Source organism: Eubalaena glacialis, chromosome X, assembly GCF_028564815.1.
Source record: "Eubalaena glacialis isolate mEubGla1 chromosome X, mEubGla1.1.hap2.+ XY, whole genome shotgun sequence".
NCBI classification, from domain to species: Eukaryota; Metazoa; Chordata; class Mammalia; order Artiodactyla; family Balaenidae; genus Eubalaena; species Eubalaena glacialis.
In genome coordinates, this window is record NC_083736.1 from 123,014,363 (window position 1) to 123,032,164 (window position 17,802).

General features: G+C 42.2%; 1 protein-coding gene across 2 annotated transcripts in view; it reads left to right on the top strand.

Moving 5' to 3' along the window:
* Window positions 1-17,802, top strand: part of FHL1 (four and a half LIM domains 1) — a 60,065-nt gene that overhangs the window by 15,979 nt on the left and 26,284 nt on the right. Inside the window, exon 2 of one of the 2 annotated variants that reach the window (XM_061178458.1) lies at window positions 6,799-6,872. The gene's annotated coding sequence lies outside the window, so the exon portion shown is untranslated. Of the gene's footprint in view, window positions 1-6,798; window positions 6,873-8,639; window positions 8,695-17,802 lie in introns of those variants that run through there. The other variant, XM_061178461.1, reaches the window with a different exon arrangement.

The window sequence follows — 17,802 nt, forward strand, 5'->3', positions numbered from 1 at the left end:
AATAACCATCTGATCCCTTGGGCAAAGTACTTCCCCTTAGTACTTAGTTTATAAAAAGGGAATCGGACTGGATAATCCCTAAGACTTTCTATAGATTGGTTCACAAACAAATGGGTTCAAAAGGTAAACAACAGTACAAGGCAGTAATAGGATTCCAGAAGACGGTACCTTCTCTTTTGCCAAATGAAATATGCATGTAATAGTTAGTATTATGTGTAAATGATACATATATTTATACTGTATAATTATACTGACTATAGACCAGTATTTCTCAGTCGGGTCCTTGGACCAGCAGCATCAGCATTACCTGGGAGCTCGTTAGAAATGCAGACTCAGGGGCCGCATCCCAGACCTACTGACTCAGAAGCACTGGGAATTAAGCTCAACACTTTGTGTTTTAATAATCCCCACCCCCCCCCCCGGAGGCTGTCATGCCCACTAAACTTTGACTGTGGGCTCTAGGAATTCGGGGCGGCGGTTCTCAAACTTGGCTGCACATTAGATTCCTCTGGGGGAACACGGGGGGCACCAAGACGTTACTAGTTGCTCTGGCTCCCCAGGTGCAGCCAATTTGAGAATCACTGGTGTAGGGACGGTGGCGTGCACCCAAGCACCTGTTACTCAGTAGGGGTGACAGAGCTCAGAGGCACGGAGTCAGCCAGAGCCAGAGCTGAGTGTGGGAGAAGGGGAAAAGTGGGTTTGAGTATGACTGGAAGGCCTTGAATTTCATGCTAGCAATTTGGCCTTTAGATTACAATGGAGGAAAGTTGGGGGGAAAGGGAGTGATCCGTTCAAGCTGGTACATTTGAAAGGTCGTTCTGGCGGTTCTGTGAAGACGGGAGTGCATCCATAGTCAGGAAGTCTGGTGAAGTAGTCTAGGTGTGAAGTAATCATGCACCAAACTAGGAATGTAGAAATGTGATTATAAGGAAGAAAAAGTATGAAAGCTCTCTTGCAGGACAGATGGCTAGGATTTGGTGATAGCTGTGGGGTGAAGGCACGGTTAGAATGAGTCTTTGGCTCAGGAGTTCCTCTCTTCTGGGACAGCCAGTGCTCTCCAGATGCAGCTATCAGAATCGTCACGTTTTCTGCATCTGTACTTATCCTTTGTCCCTCATTGCTTTGATTTTGGAGTTCTAATTTGGGGGGTGGGTATTCCCCAGTGACTTATAGAAAGACACAAATTATAGTCGTCCAGAAGGCTACCCATGGTCATCGGGGAGGGGGGGGGAAATCCTATTTCTCTTGACGAAAGAATGCTTAGAGTTGTGGGAAAGTTGTAAACTTGGCAATGACTAATTCAAGCCTCTCAGTCAATTAAGTGAATTTTTATTTTATCATTTGTTTTATTTGGGAACTGTTGTTAATAGTCACTGAAAGAACATCAATCTTCGTATTTTTAAAACAAAACAAAACAAAAATACCATTGAACATTAGGGCAAAGGGCAAGAATTTCGAGGTTTTACCTTTTGACTTTAGCAAATATTTGCTGCTCCATTTTTCTTGCTGGATTTTGCCATTTAATTTGTTTTTGGTTTTTGGGGTTTGGGTTTTTTTTGCATTGTTCCTACTTGTTCCTCATGCCTGATAATTTTAGTTCCCTTTATTCTGTTATTAATGGCTTTTTTATTCCTAAGTATTCTTAATGTTTTATTATTTTTTTTTGTTTTTCTCCTTTTCTTTAGTCTTATAAAGCTCATTAGCCAGCAGTTATGTAAAGACATATGCAGAAAATACGTATAGTCTGGGTTTTTTTAACCTTTTGACCCCTTCACCCATTTCCCCACCCCCTGCCTCTGGCAGCTGCCAATCTGTTCTCTGTACCGGTGAGCTTGTTTTTTGTTTTTTAGTTTTGAGATGCTGTGTATAAGAGAGATCATGCAGTATTCGTCTTTCTCTGACTAATTGCACTTAACATAATGCCCCGGAGGTCCATCCATGTTGTTGCAAATGGCAAGATTTCCTTCTTTTTATGTCTGAGTAGCATTCCATTGCGTATACATGTACTGCATCTTCTTTATCCATTCATCCATTGATAGGAACGTGGGTTGTTTCCATATCGTGGCTATTGTAGGTAGTGCTGCAGTGAACGTGGGGGTGCAGATATCTTTTTGAGTTAGTTTCTTTGGATAAATACCCAGAAACAGAATTGCTGGATTATATGGTAGTTCTATTTTTAATTTTCAGAGGAACCTCCATACTGTTCTCCATAGTGACTGCACCAATTAACATTCCCACCAACAGTTTAAGAGGGTTCCTTTTTCTCTACATCCTTGCCAACACTTGTTATTTGTGGTGTTTTGATAATAGCCATTGTGACAGGTATGAGATGATATCTCATTGTGGTTTTGATTTGCGTTTCCCTGATGATTAGTGATGTTGAGCATCTTCCCACGTACCTGTTGGCCATGTGTTTGTGTTCTTTGCGAAAATGTCTATTCAGCTCCACTGCCCATTTTTTTAATTGGATTGTTTATTTTGCCATTGAGTTGTATGAGATCTTTGTATATTTTGGATACTAGTTCCTTATCAGATACATGATTTGCAAATATTTTTCTCCCATTCCGTAGGCTGCCTTTTCATTTTGTTCATCATTTCCTTTGCTGTGCAGAAGCTTTTTTATTTTATGTAGTCCCACTTGATTATTTTTGTGTTTGTAGCAAAAGTATTCTTAATGTTTTAGTGTGCCAGTTAAAAAGGAACGCATGTATTTTTATTTCTTATCCCCTCTTTGTGACCACAAATTCTTTAAATTTGCATCCAGAAATGGCCCATCGAAATTGCTCCTTAGAGCTTATTTGGGGCCTGGTGGGCACACTGCTTACCTTTCATCCTTTTGTTAGTTTACAGGTTGTGCCATATCTGGAAGGAAAGACCTTTTCTTACTAGTTGCAAACCTGTAACAGCAAATTTGATATTTTAAAGGGTTCCATATATTCCAATGCAATATTTTAAAATGGTCACCACTCTAACTTTGGAAAAGTTGTGCACTTTTTAGTTTTCTGAAGGAACTATAAAAATCTAAGGATGAATCCAGAAGGATCACAACTTGAAATGTGTAGTATATCTAGTAGATACCTTTTAAAAATATAACCTCTCTTTTCCCAGACTGAGTAAAGATAAAACCTTTCTCTTTCCAAATTTTGAAGAATATTATAGCATATAAAATAATAAATGTAGAAACTTGTGTGGAATAAATGATCTTCCAGACATAGTATAGAGTATATTATGCTCCGTCTAAGGACACAAAATTAGATTTTATTATATTTCTATAACACAATATCCTCTTGGATTTTGTTTATTAAGTTAATGTGCTGGTAAAGACTCGATGATGTTGCAGATCCTGATTATGTTGAAATTATTAAAATGAGGCATCTTTTATCTGAACCATTTATTTATACCAATTAATTATTTTGCCGGATAAGAGCCACTTTATCAGTTCTTCTGCTAAAGGAAAGAAGCCAGTGGCCATCTCGTTTGTATTTCTTATTGCGTGTTATGGTAACATTTCAAATGTGTTTTTGGATGGTGCAAATGCCGATGTCTCTAACGACCATAGCAGCGTAAGCATTTGAATCGAAGCAGGATACATGAGAAGTCTAAGCGGCTGCTCAGTACCATCACAACTGTACCTAATTAAGAAGGTATTTGGGGTTCACTGCTCTTTGGTTTCTTAGGTAGGAGAGAATATTCTGAAGGACATGATTAAGGAATGGTTACCATGACAATCGCATTCAAAGAATTCAGAGGAGACAATGAATCTGTGGGGCTCATCCATTTTGATTGATTCAACTGGTCTTTTAGATTCATTCAAACAGCTGCTGTCTCTGGATTTTATTTTCCACGTAATTCACCCAATTGATTGGTGATTTGGGGATCATTTAAGCTTGGCTGTCCATAGTGATAGGATTGCCAGTGTCTGTGACCAAAATACCATTGTTAAACCTGAAGGAGAATGACTGTGTATGTTAAATGTCACTAGAACATAGCTTCTGGCTTCTGGAATAACATAAATGGTTTGTCTAATTTCACTTATTAATTCTGTCAGGGTGGGATAAGATTAACGTGATTTATTTTAAAGCATGACTGACCCCGAAGTGTTTGGGTTTTATTTTGGATTACTTTGCTGTCATCACATTTTACCCAGTGTGTTTGGCTGCTGTTCTGTTTTTACTCTTTGACTTGCGCAATATCATCAACACAATTTGTGTTATGTCTGGTCAGAGCCACAGTTACACACTGCAGATTGAAAAGTGTACCCAACTCTACGGCTCTGAGTGCCTTTATCCCCAACTAAATGTTAAGCGGGACACAGTAAAGTGAACTGGACATAGAAATGCTGTTAAAATCTTGCTGTACGTTTTTATCTTTCTTTGTGGGCTAGTTCTTGATGGTGAAACTATGAACCGTGCAACTCAAGACTCCTCTGGCAGGGGCCCAAGTTGGACCCCCATGCGAGAGCTCTGCCTGCTCAGCCTTTGGGCCTTTCTCTCTTCTGCCCTCTGGAGGGCATCAGGGAATATGACATTCAAGGACTTCCTCTGCGAGGGAGAGCCGGCATCTTGGTGCGGTTACTAGATGCCAAGTTCTCTGGCCTCCCCTGGCCCCATCAAAGCCTGAATTTGCAGAGGTAGGGAGCAGACAGAGAGAAGGCAGGGAAGGTACTGGCAGGGTTGGGGTCTCAGGGAGGAAGCTATTCTGGTTCTTTAGAGAACGGGATTCCTTCAAGTAGAGCCCAGCATGTATCAAATCCATCTCTAGGAAAAATTGGTTCTGGAAGGGTGAGTAAAATGGGCTAGTATAATAAGGCTAGAGTGTGATGGATTCAGGTTCAAAGTTTAAGTTGGGTTCGATCTAAGTAGGGGTATATTTGGGGCCAGGTATCTGAGGCAGCATATGAAATGGTTATCCAGTTTTGATAACCTTTTCACTCTGCGCCTGCTGTAATAGTAGTGATAATTACATATCTGATATTCAGTGAGTACCTTGTATGCGTGAGGCCCTGTTAAGTGCTTTATACGCACTGCCCTGTTGCCACCTTACAGCCTCTCTGTGAGGTCAGCTAACATGAGGTTCACAGAGGTTGTACAGTTAATATGAGGCGGGGCCAGTATGTGAACCCAGGCAGTCTGACTCTGGCGCCCTTGCTATGAACAGCTGCGCCGTGCTGCATTCTCCCCGCAGCTGCATGAAAGGGTGTGGCACCTTCTAGAAACTGAGTTTTATGTGAGTGGGGTGTGGGTGGTGGGAGAAGAGACTGAGCGAAACCTTTTGTGTGTACATACCATGCTAAGTCCTGGGAGATAGAAGAGAAGTCAGGGATTTCTGTCCCTGTCACCAAGAAACTTAAAGTCCTGTAAGACAAATGAGGTATAATATAAAACCAATGATGCATTATTCATATGATAGAATAAGAAAATATTATCTCTAAGTATAGGTGGGAAGGGGACTAGAAGGTATTCTATTGGAGTCAGTCACTTTCAAGCATTTGCTTTTGAAAGTTAGCTCTTCGTCGCTGGCACAGATTTGCCTTCCTCTGGGCTTTTGATCTGGCGGACAAGACCCCTGTCTCTATAGTCAGCAGACTTGTCCATTTCAAGTTTGGAAGAGTTGTCTTCAACTGTGACAGTTGTCATTAAGGTCTCTAAACAGATGAACCCATTAGCCTATTGAACTAACTGGACCAGGTACTTATTTTCCCATTCATTAACAGTAAAAAAAAAAAAAGTCTCTCACCACTGCTTGTTTGATGATCGGCCTGGAACCGGTTGGTTGGGGCACGGGGGGCAGTTATGAGCCTGGTTATAATCCTTGGTTTATGTTTGCCTTATTTCATTGGGTGGATGCTTCTTGAGCACCTCCTGTGTGCCAGGCAGTGTTCTGGGTTTGGGAATAGAGCAGTGAACAGAGGAGACGGGGCTGGGGGGGCCCTCCTCTCTGGGAGCTGTCTTTTCCTCAGATTTCATTTGCTCGTGTACATTTTACAGTTCATATAGAAGTGCCTTTGGTGTGAGTTTCAGGATTTCACACGTTGGGGATGATACAGTGATCACACTGCCTTGCTCCTCAGCCCCAGCCAGTCCTTTCTGAATGATGGGGGGCGGCTAGGGTGGTGATGCCAGCGTGCCCGTGGGGAGGCCTCGCGGGTGTGGAGAGGGCAGCGTGTCAGGGTATACCGTCTTTGTGTCGTGATGGGAAAAGCACGGGGCACACCTGTTTCCTAGGCATGCCCACCAGCCTGCGTCCTAATCCTGTTGTTGATTGGAGATAACTTCAGCGGTCGCAAGGCACCTCATCTCCATGGCAACACCTCTAAATATTCCTCTGGTGACTCGTGCTCTACATTCTTTCTGGATCTGAGCCCTCCTGTGGCAAAATATTCTAGAGCTGTTAAAAGAGGGGGAAAAAAAGGCTCAACTAATAAATCTATTCTAAAAGACTGAGTCATTTGTTTTGATTACCCGGGTGATTGCCAAGTGTTAATTTAAAACTGAAATAGGCCATGAGCTCACTCCGCTAACAATGCTGAGTGTTTGAGCTAATACAGCTTGATAATGAGGGGGCCAGATCCACTGCCGGTGCGAATGTTATATGATAAACAGACATTTGGGGAAATATGCAGAACATCTTGGCAGTTTTCCTTTAGCTCTAAGGGTTGTAAATACAAAGTAGAACGTGTTACCGTGAGCCATTTCAAAGGAAGTTGATTTTTGTTTTTGTTTTTGTTTTTTAGGAATTTCTAACTTTTCTTCTGAAAAGGTAACTTGACCTCTTGATTCTCATTGTCTCCTAACTTAGGTACGTCGGAGGTTGTTGTCAGCTGCGTCCCGCCCTCACTGAATACATCCCGTTCTGCACACATCCAGTGTGAGGTAAGTTTTCCGAATCGCCACCCATTCTTAACACTGATCTCCACCTCCTGATGTGTGGTGTTAGGCTCAGCGTTGTACAAAGGTCTCTGTCTGTACCGTAGACTTTAAGGGGGTTTGTTTTAATTGAGCTGAGCGACATCACCGCTTACCCTAGATGCTGGGTCTCTGGGGAATGCCTTTTCAAGGGCAAACACATCTCATTTGCTTTTCATTTGGGGGCATGGAAAGTGAATGTGGCAAGCACAGCAGAACGGTTAGAGGTCTGCTTGAGGGTATAGATCTGCTCGTGTTGCCCGTGAACAGTAGGGAGCAGGAAAGCTGCATGGAGCAGACCCTGGGCCGGAGCCCGGCAAGGCTGGGCCGCCCGGTCAGCTGTCAGAACTCTCACGCCTGGGGCGAGCCGAGCCGAGCCGAGGTGTGGAGCTGCGACTGCAGAATCTGGTGATTTGGAGTGTTTCCATGGAGCCACATTAACGTGGGCCGCCAGATCTTTTTCTCACTAGGACTAAAGTTCTAAGCGCAGCCGCGTGGGTGTGAGCAGTGGGGTGCGCCAGGCCTTCCGTTTAACATGCCCTGGATAGGCATCCTCCGTCCTCTTCCTTTCGCCTCGGTGGCTTCTGGACACTCTGTGATGATGCCGGCTTACTCATTTCTCTCTCTTGAGAGATGGGGGACGTTCACCTTTGGATGTGGAAAGGGAGGGAGTCTGCAAGACGGTTCCTCCAGGCACAGTGTAAGGGGCCACGGTCTTTCTGCTTTCTGGGCCCCAGTCTCCTTGTGTTTATAAGAGAGGTGGTGACAACTACTGAAGCCCGCGCGCCTAGAGCCCGCGCTCTGCAACAAGAGAAGCCACCGCAATGAGGAGCCCGCCCACCGCAATGAAGAGTAGCCCGCGCTCGCCCGTAACTAGCGAAAGCCCACACACGGCAACAAAGACCCAACGCGGCCAAAAATAAATAAATAAATTAGTTTAAAAAATAAATAAAATACTGTTTAAAAAAAAAAAAAAGAGAGAGAGAGGTGGTGACATTTGCTGCACCGGACCACTCAGGATTTCCACTTGCATCCATCGAAAGGTTGCTGCGTTTTTGCCTTCCCCTCCACCCCGCCCCATTCCATGCTCAGTCCCACATTCAATGTAGGGCCTTTTATTTCAGTTAGGGTTTATGCTTCCTCGGTGGTGAGAGTTGCCTTTCTTACATCTACTTGATGCAGGATTCTCCAGAAATTTTAAAATATATATGCAAATATATTAAACCCTAAATACGACTATAAAATATAAACTCTAAAGAGTGAAAAAGTAGGACAGCTTTTTAGAAGTGTTTAATCTGAATTTGATCAATTTCATCCATTACAATGGTAGCTGGCAGTCGTTCCCGGGGCCTGGGGCTTTAAACTGGCCCTGTGACAAAAGCTTCGGCAGTTTTTCTCAGCTGTCAGCCTCAGTCGACTCTTCCATCTTCAGATTTAAGCCCTGGCATTACTATCATCCACAGCCTTTACCTAAAAGGGTTGTTTCCAGACTTTTTTTTTAAATGATAAAAGCCTGTCTTCGAATAAAAACATGAGGTCTAAAACCCCAGTAGAGAATACCCAGCCAGAACTGCCTGGGCTCAAGTAGGAGGCTGCGACTCTTCTCCTCCAAGGAGCCCTAGGGCAGTTGAAAAGCAGTGCCCTGTTTAAGGAGCAGAGGTTTTCACTCTGTGCCCTTTCACAGCTCTTACTTTTATTTTTCCACAGCAAGAGAGACTAGACTGTTGAAGGACATACACAGATGAGTTAAAAACACCCTCCCATCAGCTGAGTTGGAAATGCTGGCCAGGTGAGGCTTGGCCATTCACATGCATTGTTTGCCCTTAGTAATTCCACAGCAGTCTGCAGCCTTGACAAACTCTGTCAGTAAGAAAACTTTAATAGAAACTATGTGTACAAGACTGTATTCTTAAAATGGAACATTTTAATTTGAAGTCCTTTGAACACATATTTGAAGTGGTTTGTGATACTAAGAATACCCCAATGACATCTTTAATTTGACCAAAACTTAGCATCTTTGGGTTTTCTTTTAGAGCAGTGAGTTTCTCAAGCGAGTTAATGAAATAGAATCCATTAAGTTCTGTTTCACCGTGACAGAAATCTATGGGATTGATGTAAAACAGTTTAACAGTCACGATGCAGTGGTATCTTATGATCTTTCTTCCTTTCTTTTATTCATTCATTCGTTCAGCCCTACTGTGGACTAGGCCAGGAATGTAGGAGTGAGCAAAACAAAAAGAATGTGATACATTTTCGTCTGATATTCTTCAAGTATAGGACATCCCTAGATTACTTTTCCTTTTGCAGAAGAGGAAACTGAAAATTGATTTTCCTTTTTAAATTAAATTGCCCAGTATTGAGTAGACCAGTATGGGTTCAGGGGTACAAACCAAAGTCCCTGTCTCCAGTCTGCTCCTTGAGCCTGTGAATTATGCCACCTCCATATAAGTGTGTGCAAATAATAAAGGATGCCTTAATTCCTGGGGATGCAGCTGTGCCTGGGACCCAAATGCCCCCAAAATGAAAACAAATGTAAACTGTATATTTCACACTCTAGTTTTTTAAAGTTTATTTGGAAAAATTGGACAGTTTAGGAAAATGGACTCTGCAGTTTCCACATGAGGATATATATTTTTTTTAATGGTAATGTGTCCCGTTTTATGTTCAGTACAGTATTTATCACAGGTAAACTTTACAATTCAGGAACTTGAAATTGTTCCATTTGGCTGCCCTTTAGGTATGGAATTACTTGGAACAAAAACTTGAACACAACATAATTCTTAATGCGTACTTGAGCTGGGTACTCTACGTATTTGTTTTTGTAGTAGAGACGATAATGAGACATTTATTTCACATCTAGGAAATATTTGTATCATTGACATATGGTCACTTTCATGATTGATTTGGCAGTTTTTAATATTCACAAAACAAAATTGTTAAAAGCAGTAGTCATAGTTATTTGATTTGTACCATTGGTCTTTTTTATTTTTAACTTACTGGGTTGACTCTTTTTTTTTTTAACATCTTTATTGGAGTATAATTGCTTTACAATGTTGTGTTTGTTTCTGCTGTATAACAAAGTGAATCAGCCATACGTATACACATATCCCCATATCCCCTCCCTCTTGCCTCTCCCTCCCTCCCACCCTCCCTATCCCACCCCTCTAGGTGGTCACAAAGCACCGAGCTGATCTCCCTGTGCTATGTGGCTGCTTCCCACCAGCTATCTATTTGACATTTGGTAGTGTACATATGTCAGTGCCATGTACCATTGATCTTGACGTGACCTCTCTTCTTGGTGCACAGATGGGTCACACAGGCTTAAAGAGTTTGGAAACCGTCCATCTGGAGCCAAGGTCTGAAACTGGTGGGCTGGATCTGGCACACAGAGGGGTTCTTTTAAAATTTTAAGTGAATTGCCAAGCATTTAGGAATTGAGAGATGTCACATTTTTTAAAAAATGCAGATTTTCATCATCTCTTGAGATATCAGAAGATCTGGCAGCATGGAGCCTGCATTCCTGTTGGGCAACGCTAGGCTGGAGCCAATAGCCGCTGGATCTTTAGATAGAGCATGAACTCTGAAACTTGCCACAGTTGCCAGCGCTGTGTTATCTCCTTGACACTAAGGACAAGGGTCAGGTGCCATTATCTGAATGTCTTACTCATTTGTAAGACCTGCTTGGCTCTTACGTGCATGTGACTTTTCAATCCCAGGTGTGGGTGAAATTGCGACTACAAAGTTAGAGCCATCCTTCCTCTCAAAACCTCAGCATGTGAATTTTCAGGTGCATGATACGCTGGGTGATGTTCATTTGAAGGGGGTACCTTAAAAGGGTTGAGGGTAGACATCTGAGGGGAGGGATCCCTTCTGATGGTGCCTGATTCAGAGCAGGAGCATCGGCAGAGCTGGGGGGAATCCCGTGGTCTGTGTCGGTGCTTTTCAGCCTTTAACATGTAGATTCTGGTGCAGCAGGTCTGGGGGCAGGCCTGAGCTTCTGCAGTTCCAGCAAGCAGCTGCTCATACCACGGCTGCTCTGAGGACTCGCCTCTTTGAGTGGCGAAGGGGACTCTACCCTAAAGCAGTCCTAAGAAAGAGCAGTCATGCAGTGGTGGTTCTAAATATCTCTTCCTTTGGCCCGAGAAAGAGAAGGAGATCTTAACCAGGCTCTTTGGGGTTGAATCTTCATTAACAAACCTTCATTGACAAACCAGAAGTGGGTTCACTTCTGGTTGCAGCAGGATAAATTTTTTTTAATTAATTATTTTTAATACAACATAGCCTGTGTAAAAGAGAAATCCAACTTTTATTTTAAATCTTGTTTTAAATTAAGTGCTTCTGATAAAAAAGCTAGATATGTTAAAGGTCGAGAATCATGAAGTAGGAATTAGAGCTTTAAATTGTATAATTATAGGAGACTGTGAGAGACTCCTAGAAACTTATTTAAATAAGACCACAGAAAATAGGATAATAATCAAATCCCTGGAAGTATGATAACCTTGTAACTATAAAGTGATATAAGTCAGGGGAATTCCCTGGCGGTCCAGTGGTTAGGACTCCGCGCACTCACTGCTGTGGCCCCGGGTTCAATCCCTGGTCGGGGAACTAAGATCCCGTAAGCCGCGCGATGCAGCCGAAAAAGAAATGATAGAAGTCAGAAAGGAAGAGATCAATGGATTCAAATATATAAAAATGTGCTGAGAGAGTAGATCTTAAGTATTCTCACTACACATACACAAAATGGTAACTGTGGGGTAATGGCTGTGTTAACTTGATTGCGGTAATTATTTCACAGTGTATGCATATGTCAAGCCATCACGTTGTATACCTTAAATATGTACAATTGTTGTAATTATACTTCAGTAGAGCTGGGGAAAAAAATACTGAAAAGGAAAACAAAAAACTAAAGGAGATGCTCCATAACTGTTGGCTGAGTGAATTCTCCAGTAGGTAGACGGGTAAAAGACATTCATGTTCTATCACAGAGTAAATGAATGCATGAAAAAATGTTCAGCCTCACTGGTATGCAAAGATGAGCATATTCAAACAGCAGTGAGGTACATTTTCCATCTGTAAAATCAGCAAACACAAAAAGAAAGCCCAATGCTAATATGGTTACCGTGGAACCAGTAAACACTTACTCATTGCTGGTAACATTGTAAGTTGGTAAAAAGCTTTTTGGAACATTATTTGGCAATATATGGCAAAAGTCACAAAGATTGGTACCCCTTGATCCAGTAATCCTATCTGGGGAAATGTGTTCGAAGAAACAAGCTGTTCTAAGAAAAGAAAAAAGCTGTGTGTTATGGATATTCCTCACAGTGTTATTTGTAAGGACAAAAAATTAGAATTTAAACATCCAACATTAGAGAAATGGTTCATTTATTCAACAGATAGTTTTGGTTAAGTAACTATGATATCTCTATGAAGTGGAATTCCATGAATTTGTTCAAAATTAAAATGTTGATGCCTGCAGAGCAGTATGAAAGAATCTGTATAATACAGCTTTACTAAAAACTGCAGGATGCAAAACGGTATATGTGCTCTGATTATTACCTTGTGAAGTGATGTGTACGTATGGACAAGACCTAGAAGGCACCTGGACAAATGTAAGTAGCACTCTGAGCTTTTGTTCGCATTGTTGTCCTATTGTTTGTACATTTTGGAGGTTGAGAGTCTTCAGCTTTTACCTCCTTAAATCAACGCCACATCACAAGCAGTGATGTTTCCACTGATCATACAGTAGGTGCTTAGTAAATAGCTGTGAAACATGATGAGGACTCCTGCTCAGGGCCTAAACGCTGAGTTCCAATGGTATTGTTCCTTCTTGATTGCTTTGTTCCACCACCCCGAGCCCCCCTTTTGCTTCCTGTGGTCGGTGGAGAGGCATCTTGGTGTCCCACGTGACACAGTGTACATGTCTGTCTCGGAGCTTCTCATTGACGTGCAGCAGGGCTGGGGCCCGGACCTTCGCGTGCCCGGGTTCCGTGTTTGCTGCAGTAGAGCCTCGGTGGAGCCGCGAGGAAGGGCAACGCCCATTTCAGCTTCTGGTTTCCTTCAGAGAAGCAGCAAAACTCCACCTCAGTGTCCTGAGCCTTCTCCCAGCGCCCCCTCCCCTCCAGTTGTGTTCCCCATCTCCCTGCTCTCAGTATACTTTTCTCCTTTAATTAGGCCAGTTACTTCATGTCTGTTTTTCTTTTTTGACATGGTTTCCTCTGGCTGTAGTGCCACATATTTTCCCCATTTGTCATTGCCTCTGCAGCTTCGTGTTGCAATCGTTTTTCAAGTGGAACAGAGAGCACACTGCTGAGGGGGGCAGCTCTTGACTCTTTGCCTGCCCTTTGCCTGCATGAGTGTTGCTATTTCTTTTGGGCCTAGTTCTGTTTGGTTTTGTAGTCTTCATCGTCAGTTATGTTTGGACTGAAAGATACTTAAGTAAAAATAACGGTAAGTCAGAGAGATGTCTGGCAAAGGTGCAGCACATTTGTTAAGGTTGCTGGTTTATTTATCTCCCCTGTCTCTATGGTGACTAAATCCGGGGCTGGGATTTAATGGACTTAATTTTGACCTCTTGTACATCTCCTGACTTTCCCAGCCTCTGATATAGAAGGAATTCACTTTCACTATAGGAGAGAAATTGCCTCACTTAGAGAAAGGGTCCTAACTGGACTCTGGAAAAGTGGTATCTCCAGGGTCTTCGATTCTTCTGCTGTCTTTGATCAGAGCTCGTGTAGCACTTGTAGAGAAAGCGGAGAAGTCTTCTAGATAAATACGCACGCGCGCGCGCACACACGCACATTACCAGTGGCTCCAGTACAGCTCCCAAATGACCATGTGCTCTGCCACAAAGGGAGAAATGAATTCCTAATTTTACTCACATGGTGTCAGATCATCAGTTCCAAAGGACTAATGGCATATGTTATGGACAACAGCCTTCAGGGGACTCTTGAGTGGCCCTCACTTGCTTCCAGACACACCACCCGTCAGCCTTCCTGGCCAACCCTGGTCCTCTTCGTGAACGGTGTTTTCAACACCAAGTGCTCTCTGTCAGTGGGCCGTAACTCAGCCTGGCCCCCTGGGTAAGAGCAGCATCAGCATTGGGTGCGCCTCTTCTGGAGAGCCGGAAACTTTCTTGCTTTAAATAAAATACGTACACTTGAATTATGCGATGCCATTGCCTGCTTCTGTGCTAGCCCAATTCCTGGAGTTTTAATATTCACGTAGTTGGTTACTGTCAGCACGCGCCATCCTTTTTTCACCTGAATGAATAGTCTTTCACGTCCTTTAAAGTGATCTCTGGGTGTTTTGTTAATCCTACTATAAGCAGTCTTTTAAGTTACTTGACCCTTTTTTTTTTTTACTGTTAAGGAAATTGAGGTTCCCCGGGTCTCACATTGAAGAAAATATAGGTATCAATAGTATTTCCCAGGGTCATGTCTTTATTGTTTGTTAATGTGGGTGAACTTTCAGTGAGAACTTTTTATAAGAGAATCTTTTCTAAGAATATTAAATCAATGGGAACATTGATTGGATATTACATTTTTTTTTATTTTTAAAAAGTATCTCCTTTGGGCTTCCCTGGTGGCGCAGTGGTTGAGAATCTGCCTGCCAATGCAGGGGACACGGGTTCGAGCCCTGGTCTGGGAAGATCCCACATGCCGCGGAGCAACTAGGCCCGTGAGCCACAACTACTGAGCCTGCGCGTCTGGAGCCCGTGCTCCGCAGCAAGAGAGGCCGCGATAGTGAGAGGCCCGCGCACCGCGATGAAGAGTGGCCCCCACTCGCCGCAACTAGAGAAAGCCCTCGCACAGAAACAAAGACCCGACACAGCCAGAAAATAATAATAAATAAGTAAATAAAAAAGTATCTCCTTTATCCATTACAGGATTCTAAGTCTCCATGCATAGAAATGTTCGAACCATATATCAGAGTTCAAGTGTATTAAACTGTGCCCATGGAAGTCCACAGTAAAGGTTAGGTTTGACTAGGATTCGCACGGAAGAAGTCAGGTTTGGACATTGGAATTCAAGTCTAGTGTTCTGTCCATACCTAATTGATGTGAAATGAAGACATGGATCTCTGACCTCTAAGGTAGCTAGAGTCAAACCATCTTGAACTTGAGTTGGTTCAAATGATCCTTTAAAACTTTTTCTCCTCTTCCATATGATGCTTTAAGACTCACAAGGACACTCCAGTTTTAGGAAGTTTAATAATATACCCCAAATCGAGTCAGAGTGCTTTATTTAATGCTAGTGTATACTGTGTTAGTTTACTCATGGATAATTTATCTATTTGCAAGTCCTTTCATCCTCTCTAGGAACAAATTCACATGTGTGAATTTTCTTTAAAACCAAAACAAAGGAGTTAGTAAATGATTAATAAGGATTGTACAAAGACTGAGACAAGAGAAGCGACTTACGTGCCCTTACATTCTTATTCCTCAATAAAATATTAGAGTTCAGGTCTGTCATCAAGTTCAGTTCAAGTCCAATAGGAACTTGTGAATACTCAATGTTTTTATTAAGATTTTGTAACATCATAAGACTCAATGGATATGGAAGTTGTTTGAAGATTTTCTCCATCATCAACTCTTCTATTAATAGTACAGAGACTTGAGAAGCCAACACCAGATGCTCACTTGTGAAAGAGATCCATACTTGTGGGACGAATGTTGGATACTCGTTAAGTTCTGGGGTTGAAACCTTGCTCATGTGCCTTATAACCGTGAACTTAGAGAACTTGTGAGATTAGGGCCATAGCTAAATCATATACATTTTATTATGGTCAGTACAATAAGCATAGCTCAGGTCAAAGCTTTTAGAGAAATCAAAACGTTAAGGCCCAAAGCTGTTAACAGTGCTTGAGGAAGAGCAGCAAGCACTTCTATTCCCATCACTATCATTGTCATCATCATTATCATCATATCAACCTTGTGTGTTGAAAGCCCAGTGTGGAGAACTGTGCTAATAATAGTTATAATTTATTTCCTCATCTCTTTAATTCTTAATATTTCAGTTTTGTTTAAACAGCTCTAGGGATCGAATCAATTTAAATTTAAAAAAGGAGAAAGTATATAAAAATGTACTTGGAATAGTAGCCTCATTCTCCTGTCCTGTCAGCCAGATAAGCTTCCCCCTTTGTATAGCATCTCTCACTGAAGGATCTCCATTTACTGGATGAACAGTTAGTTTCTGTAACAGTTCTTCACCGAGGTAGGAAAGCAGTGGTCCTTAGGTAGTTTGGTGAGAATTTGTGGTCTTTGTGGGTCTGTGGACACCTCTTAAACCATGTGATACGTGTGTGTGATATGACCATTTTTATACCTTCTTCAGGGCTATGAATTAATAATTTACTTAAGATATTCCAAGTGTTTCTTTCCCAGAACTAGTGGAGTTTTTTCTGTGGATTCTGGTGACGGGTTTGTGTACGTAGTTCTCAGTGTACGTGCCTAGGGGATTCATAATCCATAGTGTCTTTTGCTCACTAAAGTGGTTCAAGTGCTAATTGGAGAGGCTGAGTTCCACCCTTGGCATTGGGCTCACGTGATGGGTTTGAACCTGGAAGCGGTACAACATATTCTGTTATTTGTAGCCTGTCCTTTATGTTCCCAGCTGTGTCCTCTGTATCGTCAGTCCTTGTAGACTTTACATAGGATCTTGACCCAACTCCTTTGGTCCTCTCCTGTGCGCTCTTTTTTATTACTAGGACAATCTAAGGCACAAATTGAGTCAAGGATTTGGTTGGGGTTACTGCCCTAAATAGTGCTCTCCTTCCCCAGGAAGCTCCCTGGGAGCAAGAATTACTGATGATTTCTCTGGTGTCCTCCAAGTCATTTATGATTTATGCCAGAGGCATTTACTGGAGATAGTTAATTAAATGAAAGGCATTTTATAAATTACAAACCATAGCATTACCGTAGTATTACATAGGACACTCTCAGGATCTTTGTTTGACTTCCTGTTCCTCTAATATCAGTACTCCTGACATGGTTGGAGCATATTCTTGAATAGAACAGTCCCTCCTACCTAATCCCTTATAGCATAGCATCACATTTTTCCAGCACTTTTCTGATGAAGTTTCTCAGACAGACAGAAAAGTTGAAGTTACACAGTGAACACTCCTTGCCCACCACCCGGATCCTATAGGTAAACATTTTGCTAAATTCGCTTTACTACGTACCCCTCCGTCCATTGGTCCCTCTTCATTTCTTGGCTGCATTTCAGAGCAGCCTGCGGGCATCCATACACTTTACCCCTAAACACTGCAGCATGCGTATCATTGTGTGGTTGCAGTTCTGACATTCTTAGACCTGCTGTCAGATTTGCTAAGATTCTGACATTTATTTTGCTGGTGGCTAGGAAAAGATGGTAAGTTGAATGTGAAATAAGCTCCATTTTCAGACCCGGGAGAGTTTTTGTTTCTAACTACCAGCAAGTGAACAAACGCTTTGTATCACTGCCCTTTTTCTCCCACTTTACACGGTCACATTATTTGTACTGTTGAAATTTGGAAGGCCAGTCTAGGAAATAAAGTTGAGAGTCTGGTTTATATGAGTAAAAGCGGAGAATTGGGGTTGAGGATAGCGGGGCAAGAGGTTACCAGCATGATACCGCTTACTTATACAAGGTCTCGAGAGGGTTTAGTGGCTGTTTATATCACCCAAGGGTGGTAGATTTAATAAACACTAACAGTACAAATAGAGGGTCCTTCTAACCTATTGGTTATATTCCGTGGAAGCCTAGAACTCATAGAAATGTTTCAGAGGTTTCACCAACATTTAAAAATCTAACATGAATTAGATTTCTTTAGAAGTGTATCGAGCTATTTAGAAAGCACTAATGAAAAACAACAGACATACTCAACCGTGTTTTGTAGTAAAGTTTAACATACTGGAGAA